Source organism: Pristiophorus japonicus, unplaced genomic scaffold (genome assembly GCF_044704955.1).
Source record: "Pristiophorus japonicus isolate sPriJap1 unplaced genomic scaffold, sPriJap1.hap1 HAP1_SCAFFOLD_35, whole genome shotgun sequence".
Lineage (NCBI taxonomy): Eukaryota > Metazoa > Chordata > Chondrichthyes > Pristiophoridae > Pristiophorus > Pristiophorus japonicus.
In genome coordinates, this window is record NW_027253324.1 from 3,987,045 (window position 1) to 4,001,153 (window position 14,109).

At 46.7% G+C, this 14,109-nt stretch overlaps 1 non-coding gene across 1 annotated transcript; it reads left to right on the forward strand.

Annotated features, from left to right (window-relative positions):
* The first annotated feature begins 7,245 nt into the window (after positions 1 to 7,245).
* Positions 7,246 to 7,318, forward strand: trnav-cac (transfer RNA valine (anticodon CAC)). Its single transcript has one exon. It is a non-coding gene; the product is annotated as a tRNA-Val (tRNA).
* The last annotated feature ends 6,791 nt before the right edge of the window (positions 7,319 to 14,109 follow it).

Below are 14,109 nucleotides of genomic sequence, written 5' to 3' on the forward strand. Positions count from 1 at the left end.
AAAGGGCTCCCTTATTCCTCAATTGCTCTTTATTTCACTTCAATGAATAGATAACTTTGACTGAGAGAAAACGGATCCACCGGGGACCTTTTGCGTGTGAGGCCAACGTGATATCCGCTGTACTGCAGCCCATCAAAGGGTGAGAAACCACTGAATATAAAGGATGAGCTGGTCAACGTCAAACCCTCCTTTCTTATTCAGCAGTGGCATGAACGGGAGTCAGACGCCACAAAGTTTAATTAAAGACACAAATACAAGTAACACTTGCAAATCTTTTCACTGTAAAATTCTTTCACTTTACTTGAAATCCGAAAGCATTGAATCTGAAAATACGCACGGTGGGATTTTATCTTCACGAATGATTTTATTTTGTGTGCACGATAGGAAAAACCGGTGCTGCTAAATTTGATAAAAGTTGCCCCAGATCCCTGAAGACTTTGAACCAGAAAGCTAAAATACAGTGAGTAAAATGGGATATGGTTTTCGAGTTAATATGTAAAGCACAGGCCAAATGATTGAAGTATGGAATGTCCCTGAGTTAGCATTTGTTTGATTGTGCAAAAGAAGGTGAGGGGTTAATTAATGATGGTTTCCCGTGAAAGCAAGAGAAAAGTTTTCGAGCAAACCATTCGGTGACTGTCCGGTGACCGCTGATTGTGATACCTGGTGGGAATGGGCGGGGATTTTAAAGCCCCTTGTATTGCAGAACCTTCATATAGACGAACATCTCTAGTTCACTGTGTAGGTCTCATGGTGCAACGGTAGTGTGTATGATTCCAAATTAGAAGGTTGCGTGTTCAAATCACGTAAGGGTCATTGTTTTTTTTGATATTTTTCTTCCAGAATTACTATTTCATTTGCTGTTTGACAACAACCAGACCGTTGCTGCAATGTCTGTCTCACAGTTTCCCCGGTGTCAGGCAGAGATACGCCTGCTGCCCTTATTTATATCATGTGACAGGACACAAATGTTCAAAATCAACCTGCAGGTGGCCACACAAAGCACTGTATAGTCAGGATGGCCGAGCGGTCTAAGGTGCTGTGTTCAAATTGCAGTTTTCTCTGAAGCTGAGGGTTCGAATCCCTCTTGTGACTTTTCTGATCTTTAAGCGGAACCCATTTGTTTTGTCATCACCAACTCCTTAAAAGTGCAATTCAGTAGTCCACCTGCTCGCTTAACATTTCCGTCTGACCTCGTGCTGAAGTTTGTTCATTCTTGTGTGGACTATCAATCAGATATTTTGCCCTGAGCATCTGAGGAACTTTTATCCCGATCTCATTGGGTTTAATTTTGGTAATCTGGTGCTGAAAGTGGAGATGTTTCCGCAGGGTAACGGTTAACACGTTCGCCTCACACGCGAAAGTACCTCGGACGGAAATATTTTCTGGAGCTTTCTCATGCATGTTCAGAGGAGAGTTTGTTCTCCTGTGAAAGGTCAAGAGATCATAAGAACTTAAGAGTTAGGAACAGGAGTCAGCCATTCGGCCCATTTTCAAGTTTTCAAGACCTTTCCGCCCGGTTTCGGACCGGGGACCTTTCGTGTGTGAGGCGAATGTGATAACTACTACACTTCGGAAACACTATGATAGAATCTATCTCAGGATAAAACCACAGCTCTAACCTACACAGCTAGCCGAGAATTCAGGAACTTGTTTCAAGAGAATAGAATGAGGGTGCTATATTTAAGAAGGCTATAAGTGTGGCCTTCGACAGCGTGGACCATTTTCCACACCTGGGGAAACTACTATCAGCAAGGGCAGATATCGAAGACGAGGTCCAACACCGCCTCCTGTGTGCCAGCGCAGCCTTCGATCACCTGAGGAGGAGAGTGTTTGAAAACCAGGACCTCAAATCTGGCACCAAGCTTATGGTGTGCAGGGCGGTGGTGATAAGTGCCCCGCGGTATAGATCCGAGACATGGACTATATACAGCAGACATCTCAAATCACTGGAGAAATACCACTAGGGCTGTCTCCGCAAGATCCTGCAAATCCCCTGGGAGGACAGACGCACCAACATCAGTGTTCTCGATCAGGCCAACATCCCCAGCATTGAAGCACTGACCACACTCGACCAGCTCCGTTGGGCGGGCCACATTGTCCACATTCCCAACACGAGACTCTCTAAGCCAACGTTCTACACAGAACTCCGACACGGTAAGCGAGCCCCATGTGGGCAGAGGAAACGTTTCGGGCACACCCTCAAAGCCTCCCTGATAAAATGCAACATCCCCACCGGCACCTGGGAGTCCTTGTTCCTCGGTTTGAGTTGCCTGTGCTGCATGATCCGTGCCGGATCGATCATCCTCTGCCACGTGGTATGTCACAGCACATTTGCACATTCACTGGAGGTACCACATCGTTGTGCAGCCTTTGTACACGCAGTGCTTGAATCGATATTGATGGGCCCGAGGATTATCCCCGCAGCACCAACACGGTGCTAATAGATTCACATCGATCCCCGATGGCGGACTCTGAGTCATCACAGGTCTTGCAGCCACAGACGTATAGACCCTGCCATATGCAGTTCGGCCTGCTAGCGACATCATTTTATGCACAGTACTTGCCGATGAGCTTCGATGTTGAGAAGATATCTGTTTGGTGTTATCGTCCGTGGCCATGAATGCCTGGGCGATCGCGATGGCCCTGCTCTGGTCTCGGGTTTCAGCAGCCAGCAGCTTTCGAAGAATGACCTCGTGGCTGATGCCCAGCACGTAAAAGTCCAACAGCATTTGCCCCAACGCAGCTCCAAAATAGCAAAGTCCCGAGAGGTGTCTCAGGTCGGTGACATAATCCGCCAGATCCTGGTCCCCGGAGCGATGGTGCGTGTAAAAACGATATCTGGCCATGAGGATACTCTCCTTCGGCTTTAGGTAGTCCCAAACCAGTGTGCACAACGCTGAATATTCCTTCTCGTTTGGTTTTGTCGGTGTGAGCAGATTCTTGATGAGGCTGTATATTTTAGGCCCACAGATGGTGACGAGAACCGCCCTGTGCTCAGCCACGTTAGTGTCTCCTTCCAGCTCGTTGGCCACAAAGTACAGGTCGAGCTGCTCGACGAAGGCTTCCCAATCATCATCCTCTTTGGATCTCTCTAATATTCCAACAGCAGCCATGGTTGCGTGAAAATTCGAATTCTGTTACTCGTCGCCAATTGCTGTGCATAGAAGAACTCCCCGAGGCTGAGTACTGTGAGCTAAACTTAGTGTGACCTAGTCTTCTTTATTACAACTGCAGTGTGCCTGAACTACATGGCAGCCAACCTTTTATACGGGCCCTGTTCGTGTGGGCAGGTGACCATTAGGACTCCAACAGTCGGGCGCTCTGATGGCAAGTATTACATCGTTACATCCTTCACATTAATGTTATCATTAAGAAGTTATAATTCCAATGAATGTCTGAATCATCCGAAAGGAGCCTGGTTTGTGGGACAAGGCTACATATCAGGAAGGAGTGTAGTTAGATGACATGGGAAGTGATATTCTGGTTATAAGTTTGGAGAATAAAAAGTTAAATGCTGGAAACACTGAGCAGGTCAGGCAGCATCTGTGGAGAGAGAAACAGAGCTAACGTTTCAGGTTAATGACCTTCCATCAGAAGTTGGGCACTTGTGTTCGGTAATACTGTTAAAAGTTTAAATTGTCACGTAGCAGGGGTAAGGAAAATATATAAAATGTGCCATTTGGAACAGATAGTTTAGAATCCGATTAATGTTTGATCAATTTGTACACCGAGCTGGGAATTGTAACGTGTTTGAGTTCTTCGGCTAACATTCGCATGGTTTGGCTGTAAGTACTGTTAAGTGTATGTTTAATTATTGTCTGCTTAATAACTTTGACATTTAATGTTGCGGACCCCATTCCTGCACTGTGCGTGTTCCAGCTCTGTTTGGAGCAGCGATCCCTTCAATCCGTCGCTTACAGTGACAGTTGGATTCACCGTTTCTTTGTTTGGTGAAATTTCAAAGATTGAAAGCGGTGCACATCAACCTGGTCACCTACTCACTAACCGCTACACACTGCTCCCGTGAGATGGAAGCCCAATTAATGTTTCAAGCTTGAACGCAGGTACAAGCAAAACTCATTCACAGAACGTCCAAGTCCCTGAGCCACCTGATTATATGCACCGAACTCCTTCGCAAAGAGTTGCGGTTCGTGTGGGGTGATTTGGGCACATCTTTCCCCACAATACAACACTTCAACACTTCAAACATAACTCAACGGCTATGAAGCGATTTGGGGCGTCATGAGTTGCTGAAAAGTGTTGAAGAAATGCAAGAACTTCTTTGCAAAATTTCGATATTTTTGGATAACTTGAGGGCTCGTCCAGGATTTGAACGCAGGACCTCTCGTAAGTTTCAAGTATCAACCCCGAAATAGAAATCATACCCCTAGACCAACGAACCAACTGTTTAACACATCTGAAGATAAGGTGTAACCATTATTCGAGCATTTTAATGTTTTGCTCTTCTTGATTGGAGGAGCACATGAGACGGAATCAGTGACTTTGCTTTTTCGAGCTGTCCTCTGAAGCACCGCACAGTCCCACTCCGACAGTCAATGAGCTGTTGGGACGTTAGTGTATCCAGGCTGTGGGTGGTCACCCCGAGCGCAGCAGAAGGGTTTCTGCATTCGTTCTGGGTGGGGACAGTATTTTTCCCCTTCTCTCTTCCTCTTGCCTATAACCCTGTGCTTTGGTTTCTCTATTTATTTCCCTGTCTCAGTTTCTAGCGTTTAAAAGTGAACAAAAGATGAGATGGGTGTCACTGTGGAACAATTTCTCTCACTCAAAGTTAGAAACACTGCCGTTGCACGACGAGGTCTCGGTCGGTAGCCGTTGATATTCAGGTTCATATCTAAATATATATAAGTATATCGACATGTATCGTAACTGTTCCCTGGTGGTCGAGGGGTTAAGATCTGGCGCACTAACCAGGTTTCAATCCTCGATCAATTCATCGCATAAAAATAATTGAGGTCTGTGAGACGATTAATAATTGCTGTAATCACCATAAATACCAATTCTGTCATGTATCTCACACTACTGTACATAACTGTACCTTACCATGCCATACATGACTGTAACCACAGATGACCTGTAACCACAAACTTACCTTACCACCAGGGGTGCATTTGCAGGAGACACTGGATACCTTTCCCAGACACGTATATACGGACAGGTCTCAGGCAAGTGTGGCATTCGAGAGCTGTGTAATAAAGGTGCAGGTCCAGAGTGAACTTGACTTCAGTATGTGCCTCGTGTGAGTCTGTATTACAGGGTCAGGACTTTTCAGTGGCGACGAGTTACGGGATTACAGAATCCACAGAATGGCGACCAACGGCTCAGATGAAAAATACAATGCTGGAGATAATTGGGAGGACGTTATAGAAAGGCTCCAGCAAAGCTTTGTAACCAAAGACTGGTTAGGCGACAATAAGGCAGACAAGAGAAGAGCCCATCTCTTGACCAGCTGTGGCTCGAAAACATACGCTTTAATGAAGGACCTGCTGGCACACGAGAAACCAGCAAGCAAGTCGTTTGAAGAATTGATCACACTGCTAAGAGACCACCTGAAGCCAGCAAGCAGCCTACACATGCAAGTTACCTCGGACCCGTGCCAAAGCTCCCCGTACATCGAGCACAGGCTCAGGAAAACCCTGGGGGAGAGGATATCTCGGTAACTGGGCCTTCCAGCTACACTGAACAAGTGACCGTTTTTAAACTTTCCAGTGTAATAACTTGCAACTGGAGCATCCAACAGTCAGGATGGCCGAGCGGTCTAAGGCGTTGGTTCAGGTCACTGTCTCCTCTGGATGCGTGGGTTCAAATCCCAATCCTGACATTCAGTGTTTTTAATTACAAACTCATTTGTTTAGACACCACTCTGAAGTGCTTTGGGACATGCATCGAACTTAACAGAATGACCCCAATTCAATTACAAACAGTGATATGAAAGTTACTTCGAGAACCGGGAATCGACCCTGGGTGGCTGGAGCGAAAGGAATGGTTTTGTGAAGCATTGAAATGTGCCCTCTCAATATCTCGCGCTGCTCATTTAAAAAAACGGTTAAAATTTGTTTCAGTGCAGAAGAAGGCAGGCTCGAAGGGCCAAATGGCCGACTCCTGCTCCTGGTTTTTGTGTTCTTATACAGAGCACAGAATAAATGATTAAATGATCAACTCTCCCTTAGTTCGCATTTCTTTCATTGTGCAAAAGAAGATTGTGGGTTCATTAATGATGTTTTCCTGTGAAAGCACCATAAAAGTTTAAGGAAAATAATTCGTCCAACGTAGGATTTGAATTCACAACCCTGATATTAACAGTCTCATACTCTACCGACTGAGCTAGTTAGGACTGCTTAAGTTGCCTCTTCCTGTCACTGATCGCTGCCAGGGATCTGTTGGCTCCGCACCATGGGTTTATCTCGAACTTCCAACCTCGAAACTGGTTCTCCTGATTTCCAAGCCCCTTTTATTGCAGAATTTTCATTTCGACGAACATCTCCAACTCACTGTGTAGGCCTCGTGGCGCAAGGGTAATGTGTCTAACTCTAGATCCGTAGGTTGTGTGTTCAAATCAGGTCGAGATCACTGTTCTTTCAGACATTTTTATTCCAGAATTAATATTTCCATTGCTGTTTGGCAATAACCAGACCCTTGCTCCAAGGTCTCTCTCACTATTTCCCCGGTGTCAGGCAGAGATACGCCTGCTGCCCTCATTTATTTCATGTGACAGGACACAAACGTTCAAAATCAACCTGCAGGTGGCCACACACAGCACTGAATTGTCAGGATGGCCTGACTGGTATCCCTACCACAGTGGATAACCTCATATTTCCCACATTATACTCCATCTGACAAATTACTGCCCAGCCACTGAGCCTATCGATATCGCTTTGCAGATTGTTTGTGTCCTCCTCACAACTTGCTTTCCTACCGATCTTTGGATCATCTTGGCTACATTACCAACGTGCAGAGCACAGAACCAATTATTGACCGATTGACTTTCCCTCAGATAGCATTTCTTTCATTGTGCAAAATAAGTTTATCGATTCCTTAACGATGTTATCCCATGAAAGCAAAATTAAAGATAAACGAAAATAATTTGCACACTTGAAAGGAATATTTTTGTTTGGTGCAGTTCCGGTCAGAGAGATGTTGTGAAAGGCACTTATTGCAGAGAGAGGGATTGAGTATTTCAGCTTGTTGTTGAACACTTCTCTCTGGCCACAGAACTAGGCACCAGTTTCTGTAGTGTAGCGGTTATCACATTCGCCTCACACGTGAAAGGTCCCCGGTTCAAGCCCGGGCGGAAACATTATTTCTGAAACAAAAAGTGTTTTTAAATGTTCATTGTTCATGTGACAATGGCCTCCTTCCGTGCTATAAACTAATCTGATTCCATGATGAGCAATGAACATTTAAAACCAGTCTCCTAAAATGCAGAATGTGTAAAATCAGAAAGGAAATAAAACTTCCTCAATGATTCAAGTTTCACAAATTATTAAAATTAAATTGTTGAAGTTTCGACTGTCCCTCAGTGATCATGTTAGCATTTTTTTCATTCTGCTAAACAATGCTATCGGTTAATACCAGCAGATACAAGCCGCATTTCAAACCCGGAAACAACTCATTCATTATTCACCCTTCCTAGTTCCAGTGCACAGAGGGTTATTCATCCTCAATCCCAGAAACTCAAATCCAACTTCTGACATTCCTTATTTCTAATTACCAACTTATTTGTTTTGACACCACTCTGAAGTGCTTTGGGTCATCTGTGTAATTTAATTAAATTACTTCACTTTAATTAATAACGGTGGTAGCAAAATTACTTCTCTAACTGGGAATCGAACCCCGGTAGCTGTCGTGATCAGAATGTTTTTGTGAAGCATTTAAATATGCTCTCTAAAAATCTCGCATTCCTAATTTACAAATAGGGTTACCATTTGTTTCAGTGTGAAAGAAGGAGATTGAAAATGACAACAAAAACACCAGGTAGCGATTACATTAAGATAAATTCAAACTTTTCACAAAGTTGGTTTTAGGAAGTAACGGCTGAGCTAAAGTTGGTACGAACCAGTCCCATCAGAATGTTAAATGTTTCTATGAGATCCCCGCTCATCCTTCTAAATTCCAATGTACAAAGGCCCAGTTGATCCAGCCTCTCCTCATATGTCATTCCGGCTTGCCCCTTAACCTTAGACTGTGTCCCCTGGTTCTGGACTTCCCCAACATCGGGAACATTCTTCCTGCATCTAACCTGTCCCGTCCCGACCAAATTTTAAATGTTTCTTTGAGATCCCTCTTTCATCCTTCTAAACTCCAGTGAATACAGGCCCAGTTGGTCCAGTCTCTCCTCATATGTCAGTCCTGCCATCCCGGGAATCAGTCTGATGAACCTTCGTTGCACTCCCTCAATAGCAAGTACGTCCTTCCTCAGATTACGAGACCAAAACTGAACACAATATTCCAGGTGGGGCCTCACCAAGGCCCTGTAAAACTGCAGTAAGACCTCCCTGCTCCTATACTCAAATCCCCTCGCTATGAATGTCAACATACCATTTGCCTTCTTTATCGCCTGCTGTAGCTGCATGCCAACTTTCAATGACTGATGAACCATGACACCCAGGTCTCATTGCACCGCCCCTTTTCCTAATCTGCCGCCATTCAGATAATATTCTGCCCTCGTGTTTTTTCCCCCAGTTATCCACATTATACTGGATCTGCAATGCATTTGCCCACTCGCCTAACCTATCCAAGCCACCCTGCAGCCTCTTAGCGTCTCCTCACTGCTCACACCGCCACCCAGTTTAGTGTCATCTGCAAATTTGGAGATATTACATTGTTAAATGTTCATTACATGTTACAATGAACATTCTGAATCAGACACCTCAAGTAAAGTGCGTGCAATGGACAATGATTCAACAATTAACATAAGTACGGAAGGAGCAGGATTCGGCCATTCGGCCCCTCGAGCCTTCTCCACCATCCAAAAATATCGTGGCTGTTCTGATCCTGCAACCCTGCTCTTTTTATACTCCTCTCGAGTTTCTGCAGTGTCGAGTTCTCACTATCTGTCCTAAGGTTCCCTTTTTCCTTTATCTTACCCTGTGTGTCCCTTGAGGTATGTTTATCCCCTATCTGACTTTACTCACTCTGTGTTTTAGGAGACTGGTTTAAAATATTAATTGCTCATCATGGAATCAGAGAGATTTACAGCACGGAAGGAGGCCATTCGGCCCATCGTGTCCTTGCCAGCCGACAAACAGCTCCCCAGCCCAGTCCCACTTTCCAGCTCTCAGTCCGTAGCCCTGTAGGTTACGGCACTTCAGGTGCTCATCCAAGTACTTTTTAAATGTGCTGAGTGTTTTTGCCTCTACCACCTTTTCAGGCAGTGATTTCCAGTGATTTCCCCTCAAATCTACTCTTAACCTTCGACCAATTATTTTAAATCTGTGCCACCTGGTTGTTGACCCCTCTTCGAAGGGAAACAGGTCCTTCCTGTCCACTCTATCCAGGCCCTTCATAATTTTATACACCTCAATCATGTCTCCCCTCAGCATCCTCTGTTCCAAGAAAAACAAACACAGCCTATCCAATCTGTGCTCAGTGCTAAAATTCTCCAGTCCCGGCAACATCCTCATAAACCTCCTCTGTACCCTCTCCAGTGCAATCACGTCCTTGCTGTAATGTGGTGACCAGAACTGCATGCAGTACTCTAGCTGTGGCCTAACAGTTCAAGAATAACCTCCCTGCTCTTGTATTCGAAGCCTCTGTATAATCGATCTGGACAGCAGCCTGTACTGTCGAGAGGTGATCGTGGGAGGCTGAGCCTCAGTGGAATCGGAGAGGAGGAGGTTCTCTTCTGATCCACATGCAGTCACCAACAATTCCTCATTCTTTACGCGGGGCTGTGTTACTGTAAGTTGGGGAAGATTAGTGAAAGAGTCCATGTCATTACTGGCTTGCAACAAAAGCTATTTACCCAACGTTCGGCTCAAACCCCCAACCCTGAGATTCAGAGTTTTATGGTTGATCAATTGAGCTAGCTGGGCTTGGCAAAGCTTTGGATCCTTGTTTTATCTCAAATGTTCTGGGTGATTAATGATTGAAATAATGATTGAGTATCTCACAGACTTGAATAATTTTTGCCAACTTGTCATCGGGAACATTTTTCCTGCATCCTCGTGAACCTTGTCTGAACTGCCTACAATGTAAGTATATCCCTCCTTAAATAAGGAGACCAAAACTGTTAGCATTTCTTTCATTGTGCAAAAGAAGATTAATTCCCGTGAAAGCAATATAAAAAGTTAAGGAAACTAATTCACCCGACGTGGGGCTCGAACGCATAACCCTGAGATGAAAAGCCTCATGTGCTATCGACTGAGCTAGCCGGGCTTCCCAACATCACGCCTGTCAATCTCCTTCAGTTAGTGGTCAATAGTGATCCCAGGCTGTTGATGGCGGGGGATTCGGCGATGGTCATGCTGTTGACAGCCGGGCCTGCTTAAGTTGCATCTTCCTGTCGCTGATTGCTGCCAGGCGTCTGTTGGCTCCGCCCCGTGGGTTTACCTCGAACTTCAAACCACGAAACAGGTTCTCCTTAATTCCAAGGTGTGTATGGAGATCAACCATCGAAAGCACTGTCATTAACCACAGGGGGTCCGGCAATTTTCTGATCGCAATGCGCTTTCAGTCCTTGTCCTTAAAATTGAGGACGTGGAAATTGGGGAGTTGAATGAATTTGAAAGCAACATTGTTGTTTGGTGCAGTTCCGGTCAGAGAAATGTTTGTGAAAGGAACGTTTTGCAGAGAGAGAGATTGAACGCCTGTTGGCGGAAACATTTTTGAAATGAAAACTTGTGGACGATAAAATAGAACAAGAGCAGTTCGGGGAACATTGTCACATGATGCAAGCTATCCCGGACCCGGACCAAAGCTCCCCGTACACCGAGCACAGGCTCAGGAAAACCCCGGGTCGAGGATATCCCGGTCACTGGGCCTTCCAGCAACACTGAACAAGTGCCCGGTCTGAAATTTTCCAGAGTAAAGACTTGTAACTAGAGCATCCAACAGTCTCTTGGGATCCCTTGGGACTTCAGGGGATGCGCTCCCTGGTGGTGGAACATGGGAGTGCATGCTTTGCAGAGACACAACATCACTCCCCCGCCAAAGTCAAAGTGAAAACTATTTACAAGGTGAGGCGGTCGGGAGTCTTTCTTTCCCTGGTGGACCGCCTCGGTACAAATGTCTGTTCTAGTGTGTTGGCTGTGCCTCGCTGGGCTGGCGTTTTGTTGGCCCTGCAGGGCTGCTGGGTAAGTCTGGCCTTGCTGGGCTGTCGGGTGTGATGGTTTTGATTTCCTGGTCCGGGGTGGTGTCGTTGAGCCTTTGAGTGTGCGTTGTGGTTTCGAAAAAGATGGTATCTGCTGTGGGTTGTTCAGGGCAGTCTGTGAACCGCAACCTCGTTTGGTCCAGGTGCTTTCTGCAAATTTGTCCATTGTCTAGTTTGACGACAAACACCCTACTCCCTTCTTCAGCTATCACCGTGCCCGCGATCCACTTCGGACCATGTCCAGAGTTTAGCACACACACAGGGACATTCAGATCAATTTCCCGTGACACAGTGGCGCGACCATCATTCACATTTTGTTGCTGATGCCTAATCTCTACCTGATCATGCAGGTTGGTGTGGACTTGCGAGAGTATGCTTTTAAGTGTCCTTTGCATGAGTAGCTCAGCCGGGGGCACCCCTGTGAGCGAGTGTGGTCTCGTGCTGCAGCTGAGCAGTACTCGGGACAGGCGGGTTTGGAGTGAGCCTTCTGTGACTCGTTTGAGGCTCTGTTTGATTGTTTGTACTGCCCGCTCTGCGTGCCCATTGGAGGCTGGTTTTAACGGGGTCGAGCTGACATGTTTGATCCCATTGCGGGTCATGAATTCTTTAAATTTGGCACTGGTGAAACAAGGCCCGTTGTCACTGACCAGTATTTCAGGCAGGCCGTGGATGGCAAGCATGGCCCTCAGGCTTTCAATGGTGGCGGTGGCGGTGCTTCCCGACATTATTTCACGTTCAATCCATTTTGAAAAAGCATCCACCACCACCAGGAACATTTTACCAAGAAATGGGCCCGCATATTTGATATGGATCCTCGACCATGGTCTGAAGGGCCAGGACCACAAACTTAATGGTGCCTCCCTGGGCGCGTTGGTCAACTGAGCACATACACTGCATTGCCGTACACAGGACTCGAAGTCAGAGTCGATACCGAGCAACCACGTGTTAGATATCGCTATCGCTTTCATCATTACTATACCCGGGTGGGTGCTGTGGAGATCCGAGATGAACGTCTCCCTGCCCTTTTTTGGTTGCACTACGCGGTTACCCCACAACAGGCAGTCTGCCCGACTGGACAGCTCGTCCTTTCGCCGCTGGAACGGCTTGATTGGCTCTTGCATTTCAGCGGGGATGCTGGCCCTGCTCCCATGCAGTCGACAGTTTTTTACGAGGGACAGCAGATGATCTTGGCTGGTCCAAATCCTAATCTGGCGGGCCGTAACAGGTGATTTATCATTTGCAAACGCTTCCATGACCATCAACAAGTCAGCGGGCTGTGCCACCGTCAACAAGTTTGCAAGCTGCGCCATTTCCACCCCCGTGGTGGGCAATGGTAGCCGACAGAGCATCCACACAGTTCTCAGTGGCTGGCCTGTGGCGGATGGTCGAGTTATACGCTGAGAACATGAGTGCCCACCTTTGTATGTGGGCTGAGGCATTCGTCTTTATCCCCGTGTTTTCAGCGAATAGGGATGTGAGGGGCATGTGATCCATTTCCAGCTCAAATTTGATGCCAAACAGGAACTGATGCATTTTCTTTACCCCGAACACACACGCTAATGCCTCTTTCTCAATCATGCTGTAGGTTCTCTCGGCCTTCGACAAGCTCCTGGAAACATAGGCGACAGGTTGCAACTTCCCCGCACTGTTAGCTTGCTTAATACACACCCGACTCCGTACGACGACGCCTCACATGCTTGCACAAGTCTTTTACACGGGTTATACAATATAAGCAGCTTGTTGGAGCATAAAAGGTTGCTGGCTGCGTAAAAAGCAAGAACTTGTTTTTTTTTCCCCATACCCAGTTCTCACCTTTGTGCAATAACACATGTAGGGGCTCTAAAAGGTGCTTAACCCCGGTAGGAAGTTACCAAAATAGTTGAGGAGTCCCAGGAACGATCGCAGCTCCGTGATGTTCTGTGGCCTGGGTGCATTCATGATAGCCTCTGTCTTGCCGTCTGTGGGCCGAATGCCATCCGCCTTGAACTTTCTCCCCAAAATATCCACTTCTGTTGCCATGAAGACGCATTTCGACCTCTTCAGCCGCAGCCCTACGCGATCCAGTCGCTGGAGGACCTCCTCCAGGTTTTGTAGGTGTTCGGCGGTGTCCAGACCCAAAACCAATATCTCATCCTGAAAGACCACCGTGTGTGGTACCGACTTGAGTAGGCTCTCCATGTTTCTCTGGAAGATCGCTGCAGCCGAACGAATTCCAAACGGGCATCTGCTGTCGCTGAACAGTCCCTTTTGCGTGTTGATGCAGGTGAGGCCCTTCAAAGACTCGTCCAAGTCCTGCATCATGTCGGCCGAAGTCAGGTCAAGCTTGGTGAACGCCTTGCCTTCTGCCAGCGCGCCAAATAGGTCATCTGTCTTAGGTAGCAGGTATTGGTCCTGTAGCGAGAAACGATTAATAGTTACTTTATAATCGCCGCAAACCCTGACCGTGTTATCACTTTTGAGTACTGGAACAATCGGGCTGGCCCACTCGCTGAATTCCACTGGGGAGATGATGCCCTCGTGTTGCAGCCTGTCCAGCTCGATTTCCACTCTCGCCCTCATAATGTGAGGTACCGGTCGCACCTTGTGGTGAATGGGTCGTGCCTCTGGGACCAAGTGGATCCGCACCTTCGCCCCGGAAAAGTTTCCAATGCCTGGCTCAGAAAGGGAAGGAAATTTTTTCAGAACCTGGGTACATAAGGCCTCATCGACATGTGATAGCGTTCGGATGGTATCCCAGTTCCAGCGGATTTTGCCCAGCCAGCTCCTTCCAAGCAGTG